Here is a 16831-nt window from a genome sequence, read left to right on the forward strand (position 1 = left end):
TCAACACTTTCCACCTGAGCTGCATTGAGCTTTCAGATAGCAAATTGGCCTCATAAAAAAAACAGTCAGATGCTACAAAAAGAGCAAAAAATGCCACCCAATGTGCCACAAGGTGTAGGAAGGAACACCAACAATGTGGCAGCAGTATCTTTTCCTTCAACAGCTTTCTAAACTATGCCAAAAGACCAAAAGACCATGAGATATAGGAGCAGAAGTGGGCCATTCAGCCTATCAAGTCTGCTCTACCATTCAATTATGGGCTGATCCAATTCATCCAGTCATCTCCACTCCCCTGCTTTCACCCCATACCCTTTGATGCCCTGGGTAATCAAGAACCTATCTATCTCTGCCTTAAATACACCCAATGACTTGGCCTCCATAACCATTTGTGGCAAAAAATTATACAGATTTACCACCCTCTGACCAAAGTAATTTCTCCACATCTCTGCTCTAAATGGATGTCCTTCAATCCCGAAGTTGTGCCCTATTGTCCTAGACTCCCCAACCATGCGAAATAACTTTGCCATATCTAATCTCCTTTTGACATGCAGAATGTTTTAATGATATCCCCCCCCCCCTCCATCCATTCTCCTGAACTCCAGGGAATATAACACAGGAGCTGCCAGACGCTCCTCATATGGTAACCCTTTCATGCCTGGAATCATTCTCATGAATCTTCTCTGATCCCTCTCCAATATCAGTATATCCTTTCTAAAATAAGGAACCTAAAACGGCACATAATACTCCAAGTTTGGTCTCACGAGTGCCTTATAGAACCTCAACATCATATCCCTGCTCTTATATTATATATCTCCAGAAATGAACGCCAACATTGCATTTGCCTTCTTCACCACCGACTCAAACTGGAGGTTAACCTTTAGGATATCCTACACAAAGACTCTCAAGTCCCTTTGCATCTCTGCATTTTGAATTCCCTCCCCATCTAAATAATAGTCTGCCCATTTATTTCTTTCACAAAAGTGGATGACCATACAATTTCTAACATTGTATTTCATTTGCCATTTCTTAGCTCATTCCCCTAAACTATCTAAGTCACTCTGCAGGCTCTCTGTTTCCTCAACACAACCCACTCTTTCACCTATCTTTGTATCATCATCTAATTTAACCACAAATCCATTAATCCCATAGTCCAAATCATTGACATACATAGTAAAAAGCGGCGGTCTCAACACCGACCTCTGTGGGACTCCACTCGTCACGGGCAGCCAGCCAGAATACGATCCCTTTATTCCCACTCTGTTTTTTGCCGATCAGTCAATGGTCCACCTATGCTGATAAATTTCCTGTAATTCCATGGGCTGTTACCTTGCTAAGCAGACTCATGTGCGGCACCTTGTGAAAGACCTTTTGAAAATTGAAATACCCCACATCTACTGCATCTCCTTTGTCTACCCAAATACTCAAAACAAATTTCAGTAGGTTATTCAGGCAGGATTTTCTTTTCAGGAAACCATACTGCCTTTGCCCTATCTTGCCTCCAGATATAATTAATCTCATCTCTAACAATTGACTCCAAAAGCTTCCCAACTATTGATAGTGGTGTAACATTTGCAATTTTCCAGTCATCTGGTACAATGCCAGAATCTATTGATTCCTGAAAGATCATTGTTATTGCCTCTGCAATCTCTCCAGCTACTTCCTTCAGAACCCAAGGTTGCACCCATCAGGTCCAGGAGATTTATCCACCCTCAGACCATTCAGCTTCCTGAGCACTTTCTCAGTTGTAATTTTCACTGCGCATACTTCATTTCCCTGACACTCTTGAAAGTCCGGTATACTGCAGATGTCTTCCACTGTGAAGAGTGAAGCAAAATATGCATTCGGTTCTGCTGTCATCTCTGCATCTCTCATTACCATATCTCCAGTGTCATTTTGTATTGGTCCTATATCTACCCTCAATTCTCTTTTACCCTTTATATTCTTCAAAAACTTTTAGTATCTTCTTTGATATTAGTTTCCAGCTTCCTCACATAATTCATCTTTTCCTTCTGAATGACCTTCTTAGTTTCCTTCTGTAAGTTTCTAAAAGCTTCCCAATCCCCTATCTTCCCAATAACTTTAGCTTTATTGCATGCCCTCTGTTTTGCTTTAACTTTGGCTCTGACTTCACTTGTCAGCCATGGTAGTGTCCTTCTTCCCTTTCAAAATTTCTTCTTATCTGGAATATATTTTTCTTGACTTCCCTCATTTTTTAGCACAAACTCCAGCCATTGCTGCTCTGCTGTCTTTCCTGCCAGTGTCCTTTTCCATTTAACCTTGGTCTGTTCCCTTCTCATGCCATTGTAATTTCCTTTATTCAACCAGAATACCGACATAATGAAATTTAGTTCCTCCTTCTCAAATTTCAAAGTGAACTGGATCGTATTATGATCACAGTTCCCCATGAGTTCCTTCACCTTAAGCTCACTTATCACCTCCGTATCATTGCAGAACATCCATTTCAGCTCAGCCGATCCCCTACTGGGCTCAACAACAAGCTGTTCTAAAAAGGAATCACTTAGATATTCTGCAAATTCTCTCTTCTGAGGTCTAGTACTGGCATGGTTTTCCCAATCCACATTCATAATAAAATTCCCAATGATTATCATGACATTGCCCTTCTGACACAGCTTTTCTATCTCCTGCTGTAATTTGTAATCCACATTCCGGCTGCTATTTGGAGGCCTGTATACTACCATTAGGGTCCTTTTACCCTTGCCATTTCTTAACTCAACCCATAGAGACTCTACACCATCCAATCCCATGTCATCCCCTTCTAATGATTTAATATTATTTCTTATACATAGTGCCACACCATCTGCCTACTAATCTACCTTTGCGATACACCATATATCCTTGAACACTCAGCTCCCAACTTGTGTTGGCGCGTGGCCTAGTGGATAAAAGGCACCAAACTAGTAACCTAACTTAAGTGCTCTTATCACCTCCAGATCATTGCACAACATCCAATCCAACACAACCAATTCCCTGGTGGATTCAATGACAAATTGTTCTAAAAAGCCATCCCTTATACATACTACAAATTCTCTCCTTTGAGGTCCAGTACTGGCCTGGTTTTCGCAATCCACTTTCATGATAAAATCCTCAACGATTATTATGACATTACCTTTCTGACATGCCTTTTCTAACTCCTGCTGTAAGTTGTAATCCACATCCTGGCTGCTGTTTGGAGCCCTGTATGTAACTGCCATTAGGGTCCTTTTACCCTTGCCATTTCTTTACTCAACCCAGAGAGACTCTACACCTTCTAATCCTATGTTATCCATTTCCAATGATTTAAAATTGTTTCTTACACACAGGGCCACAACTTACTGCTTACTAACCTATCTTTCCGATACACTGTGCATCCTTGGATGCTCAGCTCCCAATTGCAGCCATCCTTTAGCGAAGTTTCAGAGATGGCCACAACGTCATACTTGCCAATCTGTATCTGAATTTCTAGATCGTCCATTTTATTTCTTATGCTGCATGTATTCAAATACAACACTTTCCATCCAGTATTAGTTACTTCACCATGCTTCTATTGCCCTGTAACTCATCCCTCTGACTGTGATTATGCCTCATCCCCTATCTGTCCTTTCTATCATCTCTGTTGCATGCTACCTTTGGTTTATTTCTGTTTTCCCCTTTCTCAGCGCTATCACTCCAGTTCTTATCCCTCTGTCAAATTAGTTTAAACCCTCCCGAACAGAGCTATTAGACCTGCTTGCTGGGATATTGGACCCCTTTGGGTTCAGGTGTAACTCGTCTTTGTTGTACAAGTCGTACCTCCCCCAGAAGATGCCCCAATGATCTTGGAACTGGAGGCCCTGCCCCCCAGACCAATCACGCAACAATATGCCTGATCATGCTATTCTTGCACTCGTTAGCACCTGGCACAGGCATCAATCCCAAGATTACTGCCCTGGAGGTCCTGCTTTTCAGCCTCCTACACAACTCCCCGAATTGTCTCTTCAGGACCTCCTCCCTTTTTCTACCTATGTCATTGGTAGCAAAGTGTTCCATGAGTTCTGGCTGTTCAACCTCTCCCTTCAGAATACTCTGCTCCCAGTCCGAGACATCCTGTACCCCGGCACCTGGGAGGCAACACACCATGCGGTTATCTCTATCAGGCTGACAGAACCTCCTGTCTGTTCCTCTCACTACAGAATCCCCTTTAACTACAGCATTCCTCATCCTCTTCTCTCCCTTCTGCACCACAGAACCAGGCTCAGTGCCAGAGATCCGATCACTGTGGTCGTCCTCTGTCAGGTCACCCCCTCAACAGCATCCAAAACGAGATAACGATTACCGAGGGGGATGGTCACAGGGTTGCTCTCAAGCTGAGCACTTCCCTTCCCTTCCCTGACAGACACCCACTTATCTAACTCCTGCAGCCTCGCCCAGCTCGTTCCCAGCTGCTCTGCCAGATTAGATATTGCAAACATCATTTATGTTGAGAAATTGGGCATCAACTACTAATCCATATATGTCATTTAATCCTGAGTATGATTACCACCACATGCCACTCTTGCATTTTAATTCTATTAGACATTATTAAACATTATTAGACATTAAACTCAGCATTCAATGATCCAACTTCCATGTGGGTTATTTTGAAAATTGCCGTACTCAGAGAAATATAGATTATACTAGTAAATATCAAGAGTGCCTAATGGAATTGTCTGCATTTATATGGAAGCAATTTTGACCAAGGATGGAATTACTGGATTTAGTGACAGTTTCAGCACTTTGGGTCTGTCAGTTCATTCTGCCTCAAGGCCCTAGGATGCAAAGGATCAGAGTCATTTCAAGTTGTTACGTACCCGTGACATGTGACAGTGGTATACTTATCACATGTCAGGTGTTGAAGCTATACTGGACTTGAGGTAATGGTCTTGTGATGGTGGAGTGAAGTCATTTTCCTGCCAGTAGATGTCATGTGACAGGTTTTTTTTACAGGGTATAAAAAGAGGACCCCTCCCTGTGAGGAGGGGCAGTTAGTGGCTGGATTTGCCATGTTGACTTCATGCCATCGCGTGATTTAATGTTATGATGCAGTTTTGTTGAAAGATGGAGTTTTATTTAATGCCTAAAGTTTAAAAGGTCATTGCCAGCAGTTTCTTTATAATACTGCTAGTTAAAAATCAGTGAAGAGTGAAGCTCGGAGTTCGGGAGCTAAAAGATCGAGGAAAATCGATTTCGACGGTGAAACAGGTTTGACCTGATTTGATCCTCATTCGGAAGGAATTTGTTGACTGTCCCTGTGTTAATCCCTGTGAATAGCAGAAAGGATTGGGAACAGTTTTGTAAAGGAAAGGTCAGTGCCTTTAAGCCGTTTCATTTTCCATCTTCGTAAATTCTTCATGGGAAAAGTAGTTCGACTGGGAACCACAGCAAGTCGACGTGAAATAGAATTTAAATCACCTTAAAAAGTCTCTCCCTTAAATGGACTGTAAGCATTTTGAACTTTTGCAATACTACTTTGAAGAACTGTTTTTGCAACATTGCTTTAAAAACTGTTTAAGCTTCATTGCTTTAAGAACTGTTTAAGCTGCCGGACGGCAGCTGATTTCCGGTTACGTGACTGGTTTGTTTACTTTTGGGGGTTTGTTTTTCAGTGTTTAATAAATGTTCTATTTGTTATAAAAACTCCTGCCTCACTCATATATTTATTGTTGCTGAATCTGTAACAAAGTCAATTCCACAAGCAAGATTTTGGGTTAATTCCATGTAATGGGAGACTTGTATTTTGGCCAGAATGGTTAGGCAGGTAACTGTGAATTGATTAGATTCCCTTTGAATTGATAGACTCAGTTAATATTCAGAAGCAAATATTCTTGGAGGGATAAATAAATTCTGAAGTACTATTTATATGATGAGAATTTGTGCTTGATGAGGATTTGTACACCATCAAATGATTCAATCGGGGAATTGGTTCTAAGTGCATTTGTGCAAGAAAAAAATAACTTATATTAATAAATAAAAGATAAAATAAACAAATGAACAAACAAACAAATAAATAAATAAACAAATGGACAAATAAATAAACAAACAAACAAACAAATAAATAAATAAATAGATGGCTATTGAGATGATAAGATGAAGAGTCCATTAAAGTGGGTCCATAGGTAGTGGGAACAGTTCAGTGATGGGCAAGTGAAGATGAGTGAAGTTATCCACACTGGTTCAAGAGCCTGAGGTTGAGGAGTAATAACTGCTCCTGAACTCAGACGTGTGTGCCCTGACTCCTGCATCTTCATTCTGATGGCAGTAATGAGAAGAGTGTGTGGCCTGGACTTTGGAGGTCCTTGAGAGATGCTGCTTTCCCGCAACAGCGCTCCACGTAGATGCACTCAAAGCTGAGATCTTTATTTTGATGGACTGGTCATTATCCAACACTTATTGTATGATTTTCCATTCAAAGGCTTGGTGTTCCCATACCAGTCTGTGATGCAGCCAGTCAATATACTCTCCATCACACATCTATATAAGTTGGTCAAAGTTTACAATGTCATCCTGAATCTTGGCTAACCTCTAAGGAAGCAGTGGTGCTGTCATGCTTTCTTTGTAATTACACTTTTGTGCTGGTCCTGGGTCACATTTTCTGGAATTATAACACTGAGTATGTTAAAGTTTCTAACTTTCTCCACCTCTGATCCCCCAATGAGAACTGGTTCATGGACTTCTGCTTTCCTCCTCCGGGAGTCAATAATCAGCTTCTTACTCTTGTTGACAGTGAGTGAGAGGTTGTTCTTGTGGCCTGGTGAATGAGAATGCTGGTGGAAGGGCTGAGCCTATAAGAATGCAGTAATTAAGATGACACATGATTAATGAAACGGCTTCTCGGCCAATGAGAATGCAGTAATGTGTTTACTGTGCCACAATGTTGTGAGAGGACATGTGAACCATCGAGGTTTAGGCTTAGACTTACTTGTTTAGGTTAGAAGGGATGGTTTTGGGGACAGCACATGGAGTTGGGGGACAGGTTAGAGTGTAGGGACAGGGATGGTGTATTAGAGGTCGGGGCAGTTAATGAAGTATTTGGGACAGGAGTCCAGGTCAGAGTGTCCATGGTTGAAGGCCAGTGATCTCCAAGGCCAGACTTTGAATTGGCAGACTCTGAGGATGAAGACATGCAATCCTCATGGGTCATGATCAAGTTCGATATGTCCACTCATGTCAGTCAGTCCCAGCATCAGATGACACCTCCGTCCCCAGGACAGCAGGTTCTGGTGTCAGTAGCCCTGCAAGTCCAGAGTTTAAGTCTCATGATTGTCAAGTCCTGGGGTCAATACTGAAAGATGAGTCCTGAAAGTTGAAAACAGAAGTTGGTGAGTCCCACAGTTGAGGTACCTGGTTCTACAGGTCTGGAAGTCAGAGGCTTGAATATCTGTGAGTCCTGACTGGGGATTGGAGGATGGTCCAAGATATGTCTGTCTGTGTGTGAGGGTCTGGTGGGTGGGAAGCAGAAAAGGGCTTGTTCTGATGTTATTTTGTGTTTTGTTGCTGTTGTGTTGTTACTGGAGTTGCTCTGCTGAACATTGAGGGCACGCTATGTTGGCACTGGATGGCACCACTGCCAGTCATAATGACAGATGTGGGTTCTATTGTAGCATTTAAGAGAAGCTTGGATAGGGTGGTATGTATGGCTATGGCCTGGGACACTGTTTCGAGGCAGTGCCAATGGAAAAGTCAATGTTAACAAGTGATCACCAGTATGACTTTTGCAAGATTAGTGGAACAGTGGGAGTGTTCAAGGCAAGAGAGCAGGAATGGAACAGTGTTCAAAGGATGCTCTCAGAAATGTGAGAATACATTATAGGAGTCAGCAGGGAGAGGGGTACTGTTCACAGGAGTTCAACAGTAACATCGTTGTGTTTTCTAGTGAACTGCTGGGAGTGTCATTTTCATGATTCACATGTGTTTCTCCCTCCAATATTTCACTTTATTGAACAAGGGGGCAAGATAATTGAACAACCCCACCTCTCCCATTCCTGAGTTCACAGACCCAGTGTCACCACGGAAATCAGCTGTGCCTTTCACTCTCATCACATCATTGTAACTGAGCCAATGAACAGGGCTTTTAATAAATATGGAGATGCTGAGGAGTGCCCGCTCAGGTAGAAGTCAAGCCCTGACATCACAAGGCTCCTGTGACACCAGTGGGACACATCACAATGTAGCAGCTTGAAAGGTTTCAAAGTCTGGTCACTTGGAGACCAGAGGTAGATGCACTATTCACTGCTCTGGAGGCTGGTGTCAACACAATGCTCTAAAATGCCTTGTTCTGGGCTTCAGATTTCCTTGACTCTCGGATGGCAATGATGAGATTTGCCTGGGCCCCAAGTGAGAAATTTGGTCCTGGATCTTCCTGCTCACCAGCGTTTCAAGGGAGTAGCACCGATTGGATCAGGACCCGGAAAATTCAAACCTGCAACCTAACAGCATCACAGTGAGCAGAAAGGTCTCCTCTTGGACTCCACAGTTCTTCATTCCTGTGGGCTTTCATTGGGCCTCAAATACTCCTGGACATTTTTGAAAGCATGGACTGGAACATGTTCAGGGAGGCGGCTACCTATGATCTATGGATGAGTATGTGGGATCTGTGACTGGCAATATAGAGAATTGTACTGAGGATGCCAACGTTATGAAGCATATCTCTATGAGGGCAAATGAGAAGCCATGGTTGACAGTAGAGGTTTGTCCACTGCGGAGCCGTCAGGATGCCACCTTCAGTTCAGGTGATAAGACGGCACTCAGGACAGTAAGAACTGTGCTTTTCACGACATCAGGAATGCAAAACGTGATTATTCACAGAGGATATATGGCCATTTCTGTAACATCAGAGACGCAAGGTGTATGTGACTGAGCTTTCAGACTACAATGGACTTCAACATCACCCTGTACTCAAAACTCTGATAGGCTGAATGTCTTTTATCTCCCTGCCACCACTCTGGTTGTGCTCTGTATGAAGCACCAGTATTGTTACACTGTTTACCTTTTAACTTGTGTCATGAATGCACCTTATTATTTGTTAGTCTATTTGTGGTAATATTACTTTTTATGTTGTGTTTGAGTCATACATTAATGTTCTAGAGGAACATTGTTCTATTTGGAGACAGGCACTTATATAAATTAATTGAAAATAAATTTCAACATTAGCTCGTACTCATCCTGAACTGCATTTCCACATCAGAAATCTATCACGAGAAAGGATGGACCAGCAGACTGTTGAAGAGAGCATGTTCTCATGTTGCTACAATGTGTCTACTGGTAGACATCCCAGCATGTGATGTTGTGGTCTCTGACTATTCACATTCAGCAAGAGTAATCCCGAAGCCACGTGATGCCGTTTCCTTGTGAGGAATGTTTCCATGGATTTCCTGTATTGCAGCATCTGATTGAGCCAGAGTCCCAGGAGCCCAGCCTTCTCCCGGCTTGGAGCTGCTGCTCTCAGGCCCTTCAGATGCTTTGCCACCCGGGCAGGGGCCACCCTGAGGACCATTAGAGTGAGGGTACCTGTAGAAATCTTTCTCTGATAGGGCTTAAAATCTTCTTTTGAGTTTAGTGCTTTGTGGGCAGAGAATCAGATGAGAGGAATGGTCAAGATCATCACCATCATCATCACAATGTGTTGTGTCGTATGACATGTGTGATCATGGCCTTTGACCATCGTTGCTCTTGGCAAAATTTTCTACAGAAGTAGCTTGCTATTCTTGCAATGTCTATACAAAGTAGGTGTCCCCAGCCAATATCAATATTCTTCAGAAATTATCTGCCTGGCAGCAATGATCACATAACTCGGTCGAATGATGTCCCAGCTGCTCAGACAACTATCCACCATCCGCACCCATGGCTTCACATGACCTTGATAGGGTACTACACCTTGCCCAAGTGTGACCTGCAGGCTAGTGGAGGGAAGGAGCACCTTACATCTCCTTTGGTAGAGACATATCTCCATTCTGCCACATAATTTACAACAGCTGGGTAGACTAGAGCATTGCATGGTTATGTACCTTGCTCAAGCCGCCTCGTCTGGGCTCGAACTCACGACCTTCAGGTCACTAGTCGAACTCCCTAACCCAGAGGTCGGCAACTGAAAGAACCATTTGGACCCTTTTCCCACAGAAAAGAAAACACTGGGAGCCACAAACCCCATTTGACATTTAAAATGAAATAACACTGCATACAACGTTTTTTTTGCCTTTATGCTATGTATAAACAAACTATAATGTGTTGCATTTATGAAATCGATGAACTCCTGCAGAGAAAACGAAATTACATTTCTGCATGCAACAAAAACATTTTGAACTCCGAAAAAATGACGTTGGGTTGAAGGTTACTTTTAAGTAAAATACTCAATGTCTATTTGAGTCCTTCTTGTATTTGTGAAAAACACCGACCTTAAATTGTCCGCCAGCAGCAAACCAAAAATAACGTCAGCCAGCTGTCAACCTGAAAAATAAAAGGACTATTTCACTGAACAATGAAAAATATGAATATATGTAAAATAATAGGCAATTAAAATATTTAGCATACTTGGTTAATGGGATTTCTGCTCCTGGACCTCAGCACACAGCGTCTGCACATCAGGGCTGTATGACGTCACCTTCAACTTTACACAGGATCGCAAGCTGTTATCTGTGAGGCGTGCGCGATGTTTGTTTTTAATAAAGTTCATTTTGGAGAACACCTGCTCACATACATATGTGGATCCAAAGATCAACAGGACTCCAAACGCATACTTTTTAATGTTTACATAAATGTCGGGGATAGTATTCCGTGTTTTGAATACAAGTTTGTCTGGTTTGGGGAGGTTTTAAATATCACTCCATTTGTGATTCTGAGCAAGAATGGGCTTCTGATGAGCAGCATCTTCAAGGTCTGCTGTCAAGCATCTAAACTTGGACACCCATATGTCTTTGTCCGCTATGTCGGCCAGTTCCATCTCAAGATCAGGTTGACTCACACCTGCCAATGCAGTTGTATTCAGTAGGGATGGATCGAGGCTTAGAGGAGTGACCGGGAAGGATAATGTGTTTTTTTCCTCTCTGAACTCACAGAAGTGTTTCCCAAATGATGTTTGCATTGCAATGATTGCAGAATGTAAATATTCCGAATTTATCTTGTCGTGAGCTTGTTTGAACTCTCTCAAATTGGGGAAGTGCTTTTCTGTAAATCTCTGGCAAGCACTGTGCTTTTCTGTAAATCTCTGGCAAGCACTGTCAACTTGCGCTTGAATGCCAAAACATCCTCCAACATGTGCAGGGCTGTGCGTCCTTTCCCCTGAAGAGCTGTGTTCAGCGTGTTCAGGTGCGCTGTCATGTTTACCATGAAGTGTAGCTTTTCCAGCCACTCTGGCTGTTCCAGCTCAGGAAAGGTGAGCCCTTTGCTGCCCAGGAAAGTTTTCACTTCTTCCAGACTTGCGACAAAGCGTTTCAGCACCTCCCCTCTTGACAGCCACCGGACTTTGTTGTGCAGCAGGAGATCAGAATATGCGCTTTCCAGCTTGTCCAGTAACAAACGGAATTGACGGTGATTTAAACTTTTTGCCATTATTTTATTGACAATCTGAATGGCAACATCCATTACTTCTGTGCATTCCGGAGGAAATGTTTGAGCGCACAGTGCCTCTTGGTGCAAGATGCAGTGAAAAGTCAGCAGCTTTCTGTCCAGCGACTTCTGCAGTAAAGCCACAAATCCCTTGTGCGCTTCTGTCATACTTGGTGTCCCATCAGTAGCTACTGACACCAGGTGGGTGGTCTTTATTCCTTTGGCTCTTAAACAATTCAAGATTCACAGATGTCCTCCCCCCGTGTTTGGCCTTTTAGAGGTATCAACTCTATCATTTCTTCCTGTGGCCCGGCAGAGTTTACATACCGGCAGAACAGCGCTATTTGTTCAATATCACCTTTGTCTTTAGACTCGTCACAGGCAATCAAGCAGGCCACAGCTGAATTGATGTCTTTAATTTGCTGTCTTGTGATGTCTTCTGCCATTTTTATGGTTCTGTCTTTGACAGTCTTTGCTTAGAGGGGCATATCCCTGATTTTCTGCACAATTTCACTCTTGATTTTAAAGTCCGTGTATAGATGTTCTGAAATCTTAATGAAAGATTCTTTTATATATTCACCATCTGTAAACTGCTTCCCGTGCCTGACTATTTCCTGAGCGGCAACGAAACTAGGATATGTAGTTGATTTTCCAGACTTCATCCACTTCTTGAAATGATTTTTCCTCAGATCAACCTTCCGCATCAGTTCCAAAATGGCTTTTTTTCTCTCATCTGCATCTGGATATTTTTGAGCAAAGGCTGCATGTTTATTCTGGAAATGTCTTGCGACTTTTGACTTTTTGTTGTTTGCTAGTTTCTCATTGCATATTAAGCATACTGGTAAACCAGTCTCGTCAGCAGTGAAAGCAAATGAATCTGCCCTCGTATCATTAAACGTTCTGTTTTCTTCAGTCACTTTTCATTTTTTTAGAATTCTCCATAGTTAGCCTACCTTGGATCGAAAAATTAAAGAAATCGTGCACTGGCGGGTGTCAGGCATTGGCAGTGGTGACGTATATTAATAGCGACAAAAAACACGTTTAATTCAGATTGTACAAGATCACCATAATCTTCAAATTTAGAATTACATTTCAAAAACTAACAAATACATTTTAATTAAATACTCATCATTTATTTTCCACAGCCACAGGGAGCCACAGCACAGAGATGAAAGAAGCGCATGCGGCTCCGGAGCCGTGGGTTGCCGACCCCTGCCCTAACCGTTTGGCCACACGCCACAATTTACAGCATAGCTGTGAGTAAAGAGAAAGGTTATTTTGGGATAAACTTTTGAAAAGATTATGAAAGGCTTTTGAAAGGCTGTGCAGATGTCCCAGCTGGGGATTGTAGTAAATGACAAGAACAGAATTCTTTATTCATTGCCATCACAAGGCTGACTGATTACAGTAAACAATGTAATAACTGTCACTCAGATACACCTCTCTTTATCTTCCCATCTCTGCTACAAGCTGGGCTCTGTGTATAAACACAAGAGATTCTGCAGATGCTTGAAACTTTGACCACAAAAAATTCTGAAGGAGGGAGCAAACAGTTGACGCACTGGGCTGAGGCCCTTCATCAGGACTGGAAAGGAAGGGTACAGAAACCAGAATTGGAAGATGGGCGAGCACAAGCTGGTAGGAGAGAGGTGAACAGTCCTGAGAAAAGATTTCAACCTGAAATGTCAACTTTACTTTTTTCCAGAGTTTGGTGAGTCAGAGAGCAGCAGATATCACAAAGAGTGGGCAGTGAGGGAGAGCCTCATGAACACCCAGCAAAAAGAGAATTTTAAATTCTCACAGAGGTTGACTGGAGATTGGAGGTTTGGAAATGTGATCACACTATCTTATAAAGGAGCAAGAGATAAGCCAGAGTTTGATGGTAGACTTGGCTAGGCTATCAAGGGATTGATGTACATCATTATACAAATGTCCCCCAATTCAATGGCTGCTTGAGAAGCTTTAAGCCCCTTAACCAATCTTAGTATATTACAGCAGTGCTCCTGCAGTCAAACATGCATCAACTCAGGAACACATTTGTTAGTCTACTTGAGTAAAATTACTTGTTGTGTTGTGTTTGAGTTATATGTATTGTGTTGTGCATCTTGGTCTGGAGGAACATTGTTTTGTTTGGCGATATGCACATATATGATTGAAATGAAAATAGACTTGAACTTCAACTTCTACTCTTCCTGAACTGCATTTTCACATCAGGAGAGGATAGACCAAGCAGACTGTTGAAGGGAGCATATTCTCATGTTGCTACAATGTGGGTTGGTTTGGCCCTAAGTGTCATCCTCTACTGGTGGACATCTTGACCTGTGATGTTATGATCTCTGACTATTCACATCCAGCAAGAGTAATCACAAAGCCTCATAATGCCCTTTCCACGTGGGGAATGTGTCCATGGATCTGTGTCGCAACATCTGATTGAGCCGGAGTCCCAGGACCCCAGCCTTCTCCCGGCTCGGTGCTGTTGCTCTCAGGCCCTTCAGATGCTTTGCCACCTGGGTGGGGCCACCCTGTAGACCAGTGGGCTTCAAGGCAAATGGACATGGATGCGTTCACCTGGGATTTCCATAGGCTCAGACAGTGACATTATCCAATTCCAGACTTGGGGCTGAGTTAAATCAGTGTTCAGACAGACATTATGACCAGAGTCCAGATATCTGCAGGTATTGCATGGCTACTCTCATCGGTCTCTCAGTCTTGTCGACACACTGATTCCCATTGGTGCTTGAATGATGGGGTGACACTCTTGGCCACATCAGCCGGAGTCAGTCAATCCAGCAGCTGACTCCCTCAGCTGCTCTGAGCTCCACCCTCATGAGTGGATGATCCACACGGAGTCTGTCCGAAATCCCTTCTGAACTCAGGAGCATTGGCTGAGTGATCTGCTCACACCCCGAGACAATCATCATTCTGCTTCAACCTCAGGCAGACAAGATGGAGGCTCCAGTCTGTGGTTCTTGCCTGGAGAGAAGACAAGCTCCATTGTAAGCTGGTCCTTTGCTCACTCTTCTCTTGTAAGCTTCTCTTCATTCATCAGATAGTGTAGCATTTTCCACCCGGCTGTTTGTCCCCATGGATTTATTATTGTCACATGTACCTAGACACAATGAATAACTGGTCTTGATTACTGTTCATACGGATCAAATCATTACACAGTGAATTGAGGGAGAACAAGGGAAAAGAATAACAATGCAGAATAAACTATTAAATCTACAGAGAAAGTGCAGAGTAGGAAAATGAAAAAGTGTAAGATCATAACAACATAGATTGTGTAACCATGATTCCATCTTGTAAAAGTGGTACATGAAAGAGTCTGGGTAGAAGCTGTCCATGAGCCTGGTGATACGTGCTTTCAAGCTTTTGTAAGTTTTGCCTGATGGAGGAGGGGAGAAGGGAAAATGTCCAGGGTGGGTGGGGCCTTTGATTATTCTGCCTGCTTTAGTGAGGCAGTGAGAAGTGTAGACAGAGTTCACAGAGGAGACTCTGGTTTCCATGATATGCTGAGCTGTGTTGACAACTCTGCAGATTCTTGTGTTCATGTACAGAGCAGTTGCCATACGAGGCGGCTTTGCATCCAAATAGAATCCTTTCTATGATACGTCAGTAAAATTTGGGAAGGGTCAAGACTGAGAAAAAAAAATCTAGTCTAAGGTAGGGTTCTTCAGTTCAGCTCAGAAACCCAGTGGCAGTGTGGAAGAAGCTGTGTTTAACCAGGTTAATGTTAGATTGTGATTGTGTGGGTAATGTGAAAATCATCCTTTTTGTGGTTCTTGATCTCGTCACTCAAGATTCCGGACTTGAGATAGAGTTGGAGTTGAGGTTAGCGTGGGGTCTTCAGGCTCCTGTACCTCCTGCCCGATGGCAGCGTACGATCAGATCATGGGAGCAGACAGAATCTAAGGCGGAGGTTCCAGTCTGTGGTTCTTGCCCGGAGTGAAGTTGTGGGAGGAAGCCAGAGCAACAATGGGAAAACCACACATCACAGAGAGAGCAGACAGCTCCTGAAGTCTGGATGCAGTTCAGTGCCCTGGAGCTGGAAAGCAGAATTGTTAAATAATGCATGACAGTGTGATGGATATTTATTGCTAGGACATGAGAAGCTTATTGCCAACCTCATCTTTCTTTTACAGCAGCATGACTTTCCCAAAGAGTCAGATTTGTTTGTGACAAAGTTAATTGAAATGATAACAAACATACCTTGCTCAACATCTTGTTGTGAACAAGAACCAGTTTACCATTCTCAATGAAAATTGCTAGCAGAACTCATTTTAAGTTAGAAAGACACCTGGGTTTGTTGCTAATGGATATGTTTGACAAAGTGAGGTGCTCATGAGACTTCATGCCTGCATTGGCCAAACACAAGACATTAAAACATTCCAATGTAAAACTATTGGGCCCCAAACTGCTATGTGTGAAGAAGTCTGAGGGATATTCACTTTCTAAGGTCTGAAAATCTTATAGCCAAGCTCAGTTTTCTAATACAGCAGCATGACTTTTCCAAAGGTTTGAAGTTGTTTCTCACAAAGTTAAAATTCTAACAAAATATTCCTTGCTCAGCTTCTGCTTCTAAAGAAGAACAGATCTTCATCTCTTCATGGAAATTGCAAGCAGCAATCAGTTTGAAGTGAAAAGTACAGTGTTACAAGCAGTATTGTTACAGAGCACAGATGGTGGGGATTGTGCTGGCTGCTCAGGATTGGATTTGCAAAGTGTAGAGACCATGAGTTCTCTTGTCTGCATTCACCAGTTGAGGTAGACAACGGGGCTGTCATGGTCCGGTCTGTGGATTCCTCATTCCAGTTGTTTCCTTTTTCCCGTGTTCCTTTGGGTGGCTTGATTAAGGCACCTGATCTTCATTTCGTACCGGCAACATAAAAGCTCTGGGTTAAGTGGTTATTGCTGGACCATCACCAGCAGCATGTCACCGGAAAACAGTCACCGGAAGCCAGTCATCTCACTGTATCCAGTGTGGCTATGCTCATCCCGGAACCACCGAGAATCGTGGACTCTCGTTGCTTTGATGCCTGTGGCTGCTTAGCAAATTCAGTCATTTTCACGTCCAGTTGAGCTGCTGGCTGCTTTTGCCGCTGATCGGAGTAAGGTATAAATTCTGTGATTTTCATGGCTGGCTGAAACTTGCTGGCCGTTTGCTGCCACTCCGAGCAAAGATATGAATGGACTGTTATTGTGTGGTTTTGTCTCCTCATTGTCCAAGTAGGTCTGGCCATTTGCCGCTATTCCAAGTTGGATATTCTGTCTCCTA

Source organism: Hypanus sabinus, chromosome 2 (genome assembly GCF_030144855.1).
Source record: "Hypanus sabinus isolate sHypSab1 chromosome 2, sHypSab1.hap1, whole genome shotgun sequence".
In the NCBI taxonomy this organism is placed as follows: Eukaryota; Metazoa; Chordata; class Chondrichthyes; order Myliobatiformes; family Dasyatidae; genus Hypanus; species Hypanus sabinus.